Below are 15,385 nucleotides of genomic sequence, written 5' to 3' on the forward strand. Positions count from 1 at the left end.
GGGATGTGCTGGGGCAGGTAGGATGGTTCCCTCCCAGGGAGGTACTCAGGTTCTTCTTATCAGAAGGCCACATCCGTGAGAAGGCATGAAACAGCTGTGACCTGACTGACAGATTGGATCCCACCCCTATCCTGACAGAAAAGTTCAAGTTGATATAAAATCATCGAATTACCACATCTAACAATTATTTATTGAGCACATTCTCTGTGCCTGGCCAGCTCGGTGTTGGTCCAGGGACGGAGTTCAGTAAATCACATGTTATTATTGCCTATGGAACATAGAAGAGAGGAAGAATCTACCATAAGAATCTTGTACTGTTTTATTGTCCATTTGGGTGATTTTGTGTTTTCTTTTGTTAAACAAAACATTATTTTAAGGTTCAATTGTTTTTTTTTTGTTTGTTTTTTTTTTTAAAATATGGAACGCTTCACGAATTTGCGTGTCATCCTTGCGCAGGGGCCATGCTAATCTTCTCTGTATCGTTCCAATTTTAGTATATGTGCTGCCGAAGCGAGCACGGTTCAATTGTTTAAAAATGCATTTAAGTGGGTTTCTTTATTAGGTGGTCTGTCTTTTGCTTAAGGGCCCCACTGGCATAGTGGTTTCTTGTTAGGCCGCTAACTTCAAGGTCAGCGGTTCAAAATCACCAGCCTCTCCTTGGGAGAAAGACAGGGCTTTCTACCCCTGTAAAGAGCTACAGGTTCTGTCCTGTTCTATCAACTTGATCGCAGGGATAGGTTTGACCTTTTCCTTATAGTTTATCAGTTTTATTGATATATAATTCATCTATAATAAAATCTACCCATTTAAAGGACCTACTTCAATGATTTTTCATACATATTCTGTACCCATGCCACTATAATCAATTTCAGAACATCTTCCTTACTAGCAAAATAACTTATCAGCCATCACCCCCATTCTTCACACACACACACACACCAGCCTAGTCAACTAAGTTTTCTATGTTTCTAGATTTGCCTAGTACACCCATTTCCAATAAAAGAAGCAGATAGCATGTGGTCGTTTGGAACTGTCTTCTTTCACAGAGCACAACATTTGCATGGTTTCTGTTCCAGCACGTGTCAGTATTTCATCTCTTCTTATTGCCGACAAACGGTGCACCGTACAATACCAATTATGTATACGTTTATCCGTTGATAGTAATTGGGTCATTTCCACTTGCTCGCGTAATATGAATAATGCTGCTCTGAGCACCCATGAAAAAAATTAATGTGCACATACATTTTCATTTCTGCAGGTTATCTTTTTTCTGATTGGTCCACGGAGTCTAGTTAGTAGTGTTTTGTCAGTCTTGTGTGTTGCATTGTGGTGGGCCCAGCAGAGCTTGTCTTTCTGTGCTTTCATGCTCTTTGGGTGAGCAGCAGTTTCCAATTGCAGTGTAGTTCAAATGACCAGTCTTCCCTTCATGCTTAGACCTTCTCAGATTTTAGGTCAGAAAGTTCCCGTGCTCCCAGGTATTAACGCTACATTCTCCTGTATATTTCCCCAAAGGCTCTGGTTTAGGTTTTACATTTAGATCTTTAACATAAGCAGGTCTTTCCCCCTGAATGATGGAAGTTAGGAAGTATTCAACTGCTTTTGCCAAAGGGCATCAATAGTTCTCTTGCTATTTACTGAAAAAAAAAATTCAAGGCTCTCATTTAACAAAATATTCAGTTACTGGTAAGTATTGAAGGATTTCTGCTTTATTCTTTAAATCTATGTTTCCCAAATATTCTGCAGTGGAGTCCTAACACTGAAATGTTAGGGAAACGTTATAGAGGAAAACAATGAAAAATTGAAGATTGAGAGACAGAAACCTCAATATTCTTAAGTAATACTAACGGGGCTGCTTTTCCCACCTTAGGTGGTCACTAGGCAAGAACCGCCTCTTTATGTCCACGGAACAAAGAGAGAGCCTCTGGTCCAATCTTCCCAGATCTCGGAGTCCTCGGTTCAGTCTCCGTGCCCTGGTTTTCCAGGCTTCGGCTGAGTGTGCTCCTGTCCATAGAGCCACGTCTCCTTTCTGAACTGTGGTTCTTACGGAGGTCCAGTCTATTATTCCAGGAGGAAACCAGTCTCTGCGGAAAATAGATCATTCGCTACAAAAGCCTCTGCAGAAAATAGTTCAGTGCTCCAATTCTACTGATGTAGCAATCAATCCATTTCTTTCATTTTTCTCCTCCACTCCTCCATCTTCGGCCCGTCCTATAGTTGGCCTCATTATTCTTGCAGTCGGGTCTGGGCTCTTCCAGGGTCGCATTCTGGTACTGAATGCAGGCCTGGAGTCAGACTATCCGTGTTCAAATCCCAGCCCCATATTTTTCAACTTCAGGGAGGTTATTTTATCACTTAACCTAATTAAATACACCCCCGCTATCATGATCCCAATTCTACCTTACAAATCCGGTGGACCGGAGGATGTACACTGATACAGATAAGAACTGGAAACACAGAGAATCCAAAACAGATGAACCCCTCAGGACCAGTGGTGAGAGTGACAATACTTGGAGGGTGGAGGGTGGGTGAGGGGTAAAGGGGGAACAGATTTCAAGGATCTACATATCACACCCTCCCTGGGGGATGGACAGCAGAGAAGTGGGTGAAGGGAGATGGCAGATGGCATAAAATATGAAAAAAATAATATAAAAATTTTCAAAGGTTCATGGGGAGGGGGAATAGGGAGGGAGGGGGAAAATTGAGGAGCAAATACCAGGGGTTCAAGTAGAAAGCAAATGTTTTGAGAATGATGAGGAAAACAAATGTACAAAAGTGCTTGACACAATGGGTGTATATGTGGATTGTGATGAGTTGTACAAACCCCAGTAAAATGATTTAATTTAAAAAAACTACTCTTTTACTTTAGAGAGATTTCTGGTCTTTAAAATGATAGTTTGAAAATGAAAAATATCAATCCATATGAAATTCGTAATAGCATCTGACACATGATAAATTCTGGATAAATGTTAGCCTTGATTATAGTTATTATCTTGTGTGTGTGTATATAATCAGCCCACTAACATGAAAGAGATATCATATATTTAGACACATATAAAACCATTGCCATCAAGTCAATTCCAACTCACAAACTCAAAAACCAAATCCACTCACACATAGCAACCCTATAGGACAAGGTAGAATTGCCTTTGTGGGCTTCTGAGAGTGTAACTCCTTATGGGCATAGAAAGCCTCTTCTTTCTCCGGCAGAGTAGCTGGTGCTTTCAAACTGCCCATCTTGCTGTTAGCAGCCCAACGCATAACCACTGCACCCACAGAGCTCGTTCCCTGGGGTTTCTGAGGCTATCCATTTTCTAGTGGGGTTCAGCGTTGACCCTGAGGTTAGCAGTCCAGCGTGCACCCATCAGCACCGCCAGGGTGTTGTTGTCAGGTGGCACCCAGTTGGCTCTGGCTTAGGGCAGCCCTGTGGTCAACCAATGGAAACACTGCGGGGTCCTGTACTGTCTTCAGGGTTGTTATGATGTTGGAGCCCGTTGTGCAGACCCTTTATGTGTTAGTCCGGTAGACTAGAGAAACAAATCCAGAGAGACTCATATGTGTATAAGACAGAGTTTTATGTAAAGGGTAATTGTACACCAAGAAAGCCTCTCAACCCAGTCCAGTCCAAGCACATAAGTCTGATATTAGCCCATATGTCTGATACCAAACTATAAAGTCCTCTTCAGACTCTTGAAACCCATGCAATGACGTTGAATTCAGGATCATTGATCACAGGCCAGTGGGTAGAAAGTCTTTGGATCCAGTGGTGTTGTAAGCATCTCAGTGCTGGCAGGGGTCTCTACATGGCTTCTCTGGCTTCAGAGGTCTGGTTGTATCAGGGTAGGTCCACGTGGCATCTCCAGCTCAGCAAGAGCATAGTTCCATGTGTCTTGTCAGCTGCAATGTCTCCCAGGGAGTCAGTAGAAAGAGAGAAGTCTTCCACCTCCAAGGAAGAAAAACCAGATTTCCCAAAATTCTTAGGGAAAGGCCATGCCCACACAGAAGCCTCGTTGGCTATGACCCAATTGACAGAGTAGACTCCACCCCTTCAGTCTGAATCCTCCTGAGACCCAAATTGACCCCAAATTCTGTAACTACCACACTTTATCAGTCCACCTCATTGAGGGTCATCCTCTGGGTCACTGCCCCTCAACTTTACCAAGCATGATGTCATTTTCCAGAGTCTGGCCTCTCCTGATCCTCACAGACGTGCCAAGGAAGCATATGTAGTACGAAGGAAACACTGCCATTTATGATAACCGCCTTCCAGCATCTCCTTCTTCTCCCCTCAAACCCACACCCTTCACAGTCTTCTTAGGGAAGAGTAGGGGGCAGAGGTGTGTAGAAGTTGGGAAGGCGTCCTCTGAGTCAATACATTAACTCCACAGAGACAGCGTGTTGGAAAGTAAAGCTAGCAAAGGTACAGCTCTACATATCAGGTGCAGGAATGGACCGATAACCAGAGCAGAGCTTTGGATGCCCACAGTCTGAGTTGGGAGGTGCTTGGCGCAGGATTCCACTGTACCCAGGTCCAGTAGGGGGGAATTCTTCCATCTGAGTTCCTCAAGAGTAGAGTCAAGAATGCATCATCGACATCACTTTCCCCAGTTGCTGCTCAGTCAAGATGCTGCACATCTTCCATTTTCCTCCTCCCCGTGGTGCTCTGTCTTGGCAACGTTCCTTATCCATTGGTCATCTGAGCAGCGTTGGATCCTGTATTTGCTTTGGCTTGGCGATCCACCACTTAATTCCTAACCAACATTCTTCCACCCCTCACCCAGAATACGAGACCCTCTCAGCTCCACCTGCTCCCCTCTTTTCTCTGTGCCCACAACCTCAGCTCCCTCGTTCCTCCATCTGCTGCTGGCTCTTGAATGGGAGACAAACCTAACTTCTGTCAAATGTTTTCCGCCTGAAATTCTTGTTTGGAACAAGGTTTCACGGCGAGGGCCCTTTATTGGGATACGAAGAGGTGATCAGAGATGGCACTGGAAAAGTCAAGTTCTTTGATCCAAATGACTTTCAAGTGGGACCAGTAAAAGCCATTCTTCCCTTGAGTTTCTGTCCAAAAATCATTAGGCTCAGTAAAGAGGCAATTATGGCTAGTGGCAGGTTTGGGGCCAAAAATCAGTCTAGAAGAGAACACCGGCTCATAGCTGGCACACATGCTTTTGGATTCTTTTGCATTTACCCTCATGGGTCTTCTTAACCCAGGCCCTTGGCCCGGTAAGAGTGCCAGGCCAGGCCACAGTCCAAGGCTAAACCACCACACCCAGCAGGGGACATGACAAGTGCTGGCTATTCACAAATGATTCAGATGTTGGTCTCCGATGGAGTTCACGTGAAAAGCTTTTCACTCGACCCCCTTCCTCTGGTTTGCCTCCTTCTCCACGGGTACAACGGCTCCCTAGGGAAATGCATTTACTCCCCAAGGAATTTCTCCCCTTGACTTGGACTTGGATGGCTATCCCAACCCAGCAGGCTTCACCAAGAGGGAGCTAGGCCGGCAGGGCTCAGGGTGTGAATCTGAACCCCAGTTCTACCATATACTGCCTCTGCAACGGTGGGCGATTCCCGTAACATTATTGCCGTAGGTTCCTCGGGTGCGAAATGAAGTTAATAACACAAAGGCGCACGGGATTTCAAAAGCATGACTCACAAATAATAGCGTGGAGTTTACCTCTTAACCACCATGGCAGTCGTCTCAAGACAGAAGAAAATCCAACCAAACCCAAACCCCCAAACCTAGTTGCTACCGAGTCCATCCAACTCATGGCACTGCCCAGGTGGGCCAGAGTCGAACTGGGCTCGACCAGATGATCAATGGCTTGTCTTCAGCTGCACCTGAGTGGACTTGAACATCCAACCTTCCAGTTAGCAGCCACGTGAGCATTAACCGTCTGCACCACTGGGGCAGCCAGGGCATTACATAGAGAGAAGCGGCTCCTTCTCCACTTAGGGGATGCGATTCAGAGCGCGATAGAGCGCGTGGTGGGTAGCTGAAAGCCTAGCACCTGGTTATCAGTTGAAGGACTCATGAGTGGAGACGACTTGGGTAGAGAACAATTAGAGCTCATCCTAACACCCACCAGGCTTTGGGCCTTTTGTTCACGGTTCAAAGTGTTTGGGTACCAGCTCATTTCAACCCTCTCCTGGAGGAGGCTGCGGGATCGGGACCTCAGCAGTGACCGGTGGGCCAGTCCCCGAAGAGTAAGACTCCTTGGAGAACAAAGCAAGTGTTTGGGAGTTATTGCCCTAAGGCAAGACTGATCCGAACTAACCCTTTGGAATGAAGCATTCCTGGGGTGTTGGAGCGCTCACACAGACATAACGAGGAGCCCGAGGCTTTTTATTCCAAGGTCTGAGCGAATGTGATCTCATTTTATGTCCTGAGCTGGTAAATGGGTTGTGTTTGCAAAGTGGGGCGCTAGCTGCCTGGCCACGTTCTCAGGGCTCCGTGAACGGCGCTTGTGACTATGAAGCACGTGGGGCTGCAGCGGCTGGAGGACAGGGCATTGCTCCTTGGCAGCTGGAAGTCCCCGAGGGAAGGGTGGGGGCTGCATAGCTGGGAGAGGACAGTGGAATCATTTAGTGGCTGACACACACCCCATCGCTCCAAAGGATGTCCCATCTCGACACAGAAGTGTGACCCAATTTGCCCGGCCCTTCTTCTGGGACACTCAGAAGGCTCTGTCCTTTGGAGTCTTGAAGCCCCACCCTCGGAGGGGGTGGCAGTGCTGGGAACCCCAAGTATGTTCATCGACTCCCGCACACCCTGGGCGCCGGAAGACTGTGGGAATGGTAGGAGGGAGGGCGGAGGTCCTGGCCTGGTCTGGAAAGCCTCCCCGCCCTGGGAGGGTTTCACAGCCAGGCGGGGGGGCTCCCGGGGTGGTTTATCGTCCCCAGCCTCTGGGGTGGAGAAAACATGCTTACGGGACAGCACTTTCCAAGCAGACAGCACTGGCCAAAGATGCAAGACCGAGGCCAGGGATTTAGCTATAGGGGTTTTGAACCTAGGGACCCAGGGTCCTGTGTCAATTTACTCCCAAGGGAATTCACATCACTTAAGCCGTGTTGGGGTGGAGGCAACACGTGGCCTATGGGCGCGGAGGGCCTGGGTTGCAGGAGAGCCTATGAACGATGAAAGGAGCACGCGGAGGATCTTGTTAAAGAGCTAGTCCCTGTCACGGGTGCCCAAGCGGCCGTGGAATGGAGGACTTTGTGGGAAGATAGGAGCTACAACTATTTTGTAGCTTGTCGGCCTTGGTTCCATCTTCTGCCCAAGAATCTCTCTGTCTCCCCAGAGAAATCAGAGCAATGGCACGTGACTTGCATGTGACCAGCCTGAACTTTGATTGGTGTAGAATTTGAGAGCTGGGGCACGCAGGGTAGGGAACATGAAGGGTGCGCTTGGGAGGCGACACGGGACAGCTTTTAATCTTTTACAGATGTGCCAACTGAGGAAGAGATAGGCCCACTTGTTCACCCAGGGGGAGATCCACTACCCAACTTCTACCTTGTCCTCTTCTGCTAGAATGCTCCCTTTCTCCTCTTGACTTCTTCTAGGTTTGTTGCTGTGGTTCGTGGCCATCGGGCAGGTTTTCGCTCACGGCCACTTCGTGTTCACAAAGCAGAGCTGCGCACCAGGCTGGGACCTATGGGGAGCCGATCTCCTCGCCTGTCTCCCGAGCTGCCTCAGAGGAATTGAACCGCTCACTTTGCCTAGCCCTTAACTGCACTAAACAGCCATTTAAAAAGCTTTAAAGGGTTTTACTTGGTGGCATAGTGGGTTATGCCTTGGGCTACTAACGGAAAGGTTGGCAGTTTGAAACCACCAGCTGCTCTTTGGGAGAAAGGTGAGGATTTTTACTCCTATAAAGAATTACTGTTTTGGAAATCCCGGGAGGCAGTTCTACCCTGCACTATAAGCTTGCTGTCAGAATTGCATTGAATGCACTGGTTTGGTTTGGTTTAGTTTGGTGAATGAAAACTATATCTTGCCATCACTAGTTTCAAGTATGCGTGATGAACATAGTTGGTCATTCTCATTTTTCCTATCTTTCTACAAGGTCCTGAATCCCTTGGTGACTTTGGTACCCAAGTGCATCACCCCTTTGTGCCGGTTGTTAGGAACCTAGTGTAGCATCGTCACTCACTCCCCTCTGCCCCCGAGGATTTTAGATGCTACAAGTTGGAAATAACAGGGCTTCAAGATGGAAGGGGCCTGACGTGCTGAGTGACTTTTTGGAAAATAATGGCCCAGTCAATCAGAGATGTACAAGGGACTTTGGATAAGGAATAAGCTTTTATTATGTAAAACCACTGAAGGTAGTCCCTGGGAACACCGAGACAGATAAATACCACGGTACTTCTAAAAGCTTGTGGGACAGTGGGTGGTGTAAACAATGAAAATACAAATAATTTATAAAGCATCAAGGGTCCATGAGGGTTGGAGAGTGGGGAAGGGAGGGAAAAAAATTAGAAGCTGATACCACGGTCTCAATTAGAAAAAACAAGTTTTGGAAATGATGATGGCAACATATGTACAAATGCGCTTGATACAATCAATGTATGGATTGTTATATAAGGGCTCCCGATAAAATATATGTATGTTTGTGGGAAAACGGAATTAAAAGATAATGGAATTTTCCCCTGTACTTTTTGAAGCTCCCTTGTATGGGACTGAAATCCATCTCCCTACTTGTTAGCTTGCAATATTGGGAAGAGAACTTAACTTTTCCAGGACCGCTGATTTTTCCATTGACAAGTAGGAATCAGTAGGGCCCAATTTTGCAGGAAAATTTTGAAGAATAAATAAGATGTTTCTGAGTTCTTGGGCCATTGGAGAAGCAAACTCTCTCTGCATGTGCGTTTGCACACAGTTGCTTCATGTACATGAATCCTGCTAGATTACAAATTCACTGAGTGACTTCGAAGATGCAAGAGTGCCTGAACCGTGGTATGTCCAATCGCTTCCGTTGCATGTGAGGGCTGGGCAGAGACTAGGGATAATTTCAGGCAGATTGGTAGCTTTGAAGTATGGTATTATTGAAGAATACAGAAAAATAGCATGGACTTCCAGAAGAAGGAACCGATCTTGTTGGGAAAACTACAGCCAGAAGGCCGCCTAGAAGCGAGCATGGCCATTCTTAAGTCTGGTGTTCTTTGGACATGTTATCAGTAGTCACCAGTCCCCGAAGAAGGACGTCATACTTGGTAAAGTAGAAGGCTGGTGAAAGAGAAAGTGCGCTGCCATGGGCTTATAGCGAGGACCTCACCCATCGCAATGCTGCGAGGGTCTGTACTACCAGACGGTGCTTCCTTCTGTCGCGCGCAGAGCCCGTGTGAACTGGAGCTGTCTTGACACCATGTCACAACAGCAGCAGCAACAGGCTGACTGATTAGTGGCTCCATACTGCAGCCTCCTTCCTAGCACAAGGCAAAGTACACAGTACATTTTAATATGTACTTATTAATCAACAACAAAACCATTTTGATGTATGACATAAGCCATCCTCTCCTCCTACATCGTAACGAATTGTTGTTGAATCAACTCTAGCTCCTGGCAACCCCAGATGTGACGGAGTATCACTGCATGCTCTAAAGTGTAAAATAAATAAATACAACGTCACGGCATTTTTCGTGATGACTTGCACGGTAGTTTACATCCCCATCCAACTGTTTCTAGATGTGCTCTTCAGGGACATTGGTTGTACTCTCCGCACTGTGTGAACATTCTCTTTGTTTCTTTTCTGTTTTGTTGTAGTTGCTCCATGCAATTGCGGAGGACTTCTGCTTAAAATAAATAAGATCCCCAGCCATCCTTCTGAGGTACTTCTGGGTGGACTTGAACTTCCAGCCTCTTGGCAATTCCGTGAGCATTTGGAACTGTTGGCACCACCAGGGAACTCCCCACCCAGCCATGCATACCGCCACCCATCTCCTTTCACTCTCCTTCCTAGGACCCACTCCTGCTGATCGGTTCTTCCCATGAGTGAGAGTGATTGCGTGGTGTGACCACAAGCGACCCCCTCTTCAAGTGATCGGTGTGTGTAACTTCTGGTGAGGAAATGGGGGCATCTATTTGGATCAAACTGCTTTTGTTGCTTGAGGCAAATAGAGCACAGATAGGGAGCGGGTGGTAAATTATTGGAGTCTCTGTAAGGAGATGGTGAGGGAACCACATTGGAAGTCTTGTTTTGTATGTCTATAAATGAGCTGTGGACACAAGCTCGATGATGGAGGATGACATCTCTCAGTTGGGAGATCTCTCTAAGCATAAAACAGCAAGCTGAGGAGGACCAACTGTCTCATCCTGTTGGTATGTTGAGATTTTGAGAACTGTGTCAATATGTTTTTTGTTTTTTTTTAAAGAAAACACATAGTAAAAGGAAAAGAAAAAGGAAGGAATGATCGATTATCTGAGGTCATCTTAAGCTAACATAATTTGGCCTATCTTAAAAAAATAAACAAAAGGTGGCACTCTCGTCTCCATAGTTGAAGAGGCAGCTGAAGCTCTTTCAATTCAGGCTGTGTTCGGCATGCTTTCTACACATTCACAGCCTTTTCTAACCTCTGCCAATCAAAGTTTTCTGCAAAAGGGTAAGTAACTTCAGATGCTGATGATACTAGATAGGGGACTGTTACTTTGTATGATAGGAGATGGAACGCGATCAGTGGGCAACAACACCTCTTCTGTACAAACACTTCCTCAAGAACAATACAATCAATGGGTTTCCTTTTAAAAGGGAATGCACACACACATACCACCAATGAACGGAACCCCTGTAACGATAGTCGTTTTGAAATGATTTCAAATGGAAGTTGTTTTGTTAGGGGTGACTGTATTCCAGACACCATTTACATACTTAACACACAGTCAATGCTCTTGAAAGGTGAGACCTTGTGTGGGATGTGGAGGGAGACTGGGTTGAGTGACTAATGCGTTTGAGAGTCGAATGTCAGTCAATGACTGATCAAAACCATGAGCAAACTGTCCATCAGCCAGGCACTCACCCAGTGTGGTTTACAAGCAAACAGGATTCTCCCCAAGCAGTGACGGGTCCGGCTAATCTGCGTGGTTGGAAACATCTATTCCTGTAAACAGTTACCGTTGTTGAAATGCGCAGGGTTCACGATGACTCCTCGTTGACTTGAGAGCCTTGAGTTCAAAACTTAAAAGGGGCACTAAACCCCTCCTCATTAATCAATATAAACTGGAATCCTTGGAGGTGGGGGGCTCAAGCAGTTTGAGTTCAAATAGTTAAAGCACTCCACGTGTGGCCGAATGGTCCGCAGGGTGAATCTCCCCCTAGGCTCCCAGAGGATAAGCCTGGAGATCAAGCTCCTGAAAGTCTCCTGACGGAGCAGTTCTCCTCCGCGCACACGGGGCTGCCAGGAGTTGGCCTTCACTTGGCAGTAACCAACAGGAAGAGAGGAAGAGAACCCAGATTTGAAACTGATATTCGAACGAGGAGCTCTAGGCTGAGCACCTACTTTTGTCAGGTTTGACTGGAGCGACACGAGCATCCTCTGGGTGTTCGACTCTTCAGTTCCCACCCCACCCCCACCCACCCCAGACCTGTGGATTTAAAAGCCGCAAGTTTACAAATGTCCTGGTGAATGATGAGCCCATTCAAGTTGGAAAGAACACGAGCTCTTGGCGATTTCCAGATGAGGCTGGAGTGACCCCGGATTCCGGGCTGCTCCTGGCAGCCAAGTGAGCTGTGTCTTCCCTATGGATAGTCTTTAAACATTGATTACTTCCTACGCCCTTCATGGACACAGGAAGAAATGGATTTTTTTCCCTTAATGAAGATGGATCGCTTCATATTCAGCATACGGAACTTATTAGGAGCATTGACTGTAACACAACAGTTTAACATATTTGGAGTGATTTTTCATTTCACATCTTTTCCATCACTCCTAATTGGATCATGTGAGTCACTGATGCATGAAGTACGGAGGTAATAACACACAGGGATATAATGGAGCATTCTCATTCTATTTCAAAGTTCCTTTTTCTGACTCACCCACTGGCAACAACACTCCACTGTTGTGTAGTTCTTGTTTTGTCTTCGCTTTTCCTCAAGGCCTGGACCAGTTGATTCTGGCTCAACCCTCTGCTGAGACTCTGTGTCCCCATCCCCCACCCCCAGATACAGAGTCAGAATCTAGCTTCTACCAAGACGTGCCTTCCATCAATTTCCATTCAGCCAGAGTGTTCTGGAGCCCCGGGGCACTCTGGGTTAGGGGTTGGGCTGCTAAACCATTGGGAGAGAGGCTTTCCACTCCAGTAAAGACTTTCAGTCTCAGAAACTCTCAGGCACAGTTTGACTCTGCCCTGTGGACTCCCCGTGAGTCATGAGCCTCTCAACCACAGTGAACTCTGTTGGGTAGAAAGGCAAATTCTCAGCAGGGGGTGAACCACAATGAACCCACTCAAGGTCCTGGTTTGGCTTTTGTGGTTTTCTGAAGCAGAAGCCTTCTTGGGAGGCCTATTAAGCAGTTGAAGATTTAGGTAACGCAATATGTTACTGGTTGCTGGTCAACAGGCCCCTTTTGTCATTTCAGCATTTCCGGGCCGGGTGACAAGGCTGGAGGCAGCGGGAGGACTGGGGAGCAGTCCAGCGTGTCCCTCATCATGTAACTTACACACGCTTCTTGGAAAGGGGTCTTTTCGGGAAAGGGACATTTCCATGTTCACTCCAGAGAGGGATCTGCTTCCCAGGAACTATTGCCTAGTTTGCCAGCTTTGTAAAGAGTGTGATGAGGAAGCCAGAGTTAACTGGACTGTATTTCTGATTTTGACCTCTTTAGCAGGGGGTCCCCCAACATTTTGCCAGGAACAGGTTTCACATTCAGATATAGACTGCCTGAGAACATCCCAGCATAGAGGCAAAAAATAACAATCTTGCCCCAAGGCTAGGGTGAACCAAATTCTGAAGCACACTCATGGCTCTCAAGTTGATTCTGACATATAGGAGCACTGTAGGACAGTATAGAACTGCCTCTGTGGGTTTCTGAAGCAGTAAATCTGCGCAGGCACAGAAAGCCTCACTTTCCTCCCTCAGTGCAGCTGGGAGTTTTGAACTGCTGACCTTGTGTTTAGCAGCCCCCTGTGTAGCTTAGTACACACCTAGAGCACCTTAGGCTAGTGTGAAGGGCATGTCAGCTAGTTGGTTAATGAGCTGAGCCAACCACCACATGTCAATCCTGATTGATGACACCCCCCCAAACTCTATGACAAAGACCACTTGCAGAGTCACTAAATCTCACGGCTAATGTTATTACCCTGTTTCCCCAAAAATAAGACAGCGTCTTATATTAATTTTTGCTCCCAAAGATGCACTAGGTCTTATTTTTCAGGGGATATCTTATTTTTCCATGAAGAAGAATATGGTACACTTTTATTGTTTTATTAAAAGAGACCTCACGCTTCCTGTCTGCTCTGGCTGCGCTGCAGCCAACAGTGAGCTGTGTGTCGGTGCACACTGCTACGGTCCAGAGTCCAGTAGCTTCAGGTGGCCTTATTTTCAGGGAGGTCTTATTTTGGGGGGGTCTTATTTTCGGGGGTGCCATATATTTCAGCGAGAGGCAAAACTGCAAGCAGGTCTTATTTTCGGGGGTGCCATATATTTCAGCGAGAGGCAAAACTGCAAGCAGGTCTTATTTTCGGGGGTGTCTTACTTTCGGGGAAACAAGGTGTAATGCAACACACCCTTATAGACTCCAACCGCCAACAGTGGACAACAGGGTGCCTATCAGAATTGTTGTTAGGTGCCACTGATGCACTTCTGACGCATAGCAACCCTATGTGCACAAGAGAAAGAAATACTGCCTGGTCCTACACCAGCCTCACAATTGTATTTAAGCTGATTGTTGCAGCCACTCTATCAAGCCATCTTCGTGACAATCTTCCTCCTGTTTCACTTATAGTCCTCCAAGCATGATGGACTTTTCCCAGAACTGTACCCTCCTGAAAGCACACCCCAAGTAGGTGAGCCCAAGTCTCGCCATTCTTTCTCTCAAGGAGCCTAAAATGGCTGGACTTCCTCCAAGAGCGATGGGTTCTTCTGCCTGGACTTCAGGGGTACTCCGCCTTGCCTGGAGTATCTCTGGATCTTGATATTCTAAAATAAATCTCCTAATATATAGCCAAGATTGAGAACCATTATTTCTGAGTAAGAAATGAGGAAGACTCATAGAGTTGTACCTGTCACAGTTGTGAACGGTAGTCGCTGTAATAAGTAATACTTACATGTTATCGACTTTAATGCCATGAAGTTTATTTCTGGTGGACGTCTATTTCCTTATGAAAGGTTATGTATATAGTGTTTGGGTTAGACTTGGAAATGGTAAGCAGCTCCTGTTTTGGCATCCCATTAGTCAGAATCCCATTGTAGGAGGAGGTACCTCCTCCCCCAAATTCCCGCTCCCCCCCCCCCCCCAGGAAAAAAAAAGGAAAAGGCTCTGCTAGGTGTAGCTTTTTTAGTATGCATTTTCCCCACTAGGCGAGCATCTGGCAACTCATTCTGAGTTAGTGCACCGGGGAATGTTCTCTATGGTTACAGTGCAGTTTTTCATAAAAGCATTTTCGCTCAAACTTTGTGTTTTGTGATTGCTGATTTAAGAGAACAGCATGCGGCTGTGAAATTTTGTTTCCTTCTTGGGAAAAATTCTGCAGAAACTTTTGTGATGTTGAACACAGCTTATAAGGACCGTGCGGTGGGAAAACTGAAGTGTATGAGTGGTTTTCTCATTTCAAAAATGGTGAAATGTTGATTGATGACAAAACCTCATTCTGGACGTCCATCAACTTCCAGAACTGATGAAAATGTTGACTTGTAGTGCATTTGGAGTTTGTTCCACCAGGTCAGACTGTTAAGCAAACTTTCTATTTAGAGGTTCTGAAAATATTGTGTAACTGTATGACAAAAAGGCCTGATTTGTGGCAGACAGGGGACTGGTTTTGCCACTACAACAATGCACCTGCTCACACAGCCATCTCAGTGTGCAACAGCATGCCTCCCTTGCCTCTCCCACCTTCCTCACCTGACCTGGCTCCACATGACTTCCTTTTATTTCTCTGAATGAAGAGGGGCGTGAAAGGACAGCAATTTGATGATACAGAAGAGATGAAGAAAACAATGAGGGAGGTGCTGTCAGCCATCCAAACAGATAACTTTGAAAAATGTTTCCAAGAATGGAATCACAGATTTGACAAATATATTAAGTGTAATGGAGTGTACTTTGAACATGATAAGCTTACTTTGTAAAAGAAAAAAAATTAAATACATAGCTTTGAGAAAAAAAATCCATTTCTTTTTGGATACCCCCTCCTGCAGGCCCAAACTAACTGTCGAAGTTGGTAGATGTAGTCTTTTTG

The 15,385-nt window shown here is 46.2% G+C and overlaps 1 non-coding gene across 1 annotated transcript; it reads right to left on the bottom strand.

Moving 5' to 3' along the window:
* Positions 1-411: 411 nt before the first annotated feature.
* On the bottom strand, positions 412-518 carry LOC142426977 (U6 spliceosomal RNA). Its single transcript, XR_012779827.1, has one exon. It is a non-coding gene; the product is annotated as a U6 spliceosomal RNA (small nuclear RNA).
* Positions 519-15,385: the final 14,867 nt, after the last annotated feature.

The sequence above is a fragment of the Tenrec ecaudatus genome, chromosome 14 (genome assembly GCF_050624435.1).
Source record: "Tenrec ecaudatus isolate mTenEca1 chromosome 14, mTenEca1.hap1, whole genome shotgun sequence".
Classification (NCBI taxonomy): Eukaryota; Metazoa; Chordata; class Mammalia; order Afrosoricida; family Tenrecidae; genus Tenrec; species Tenrec ecaudatus.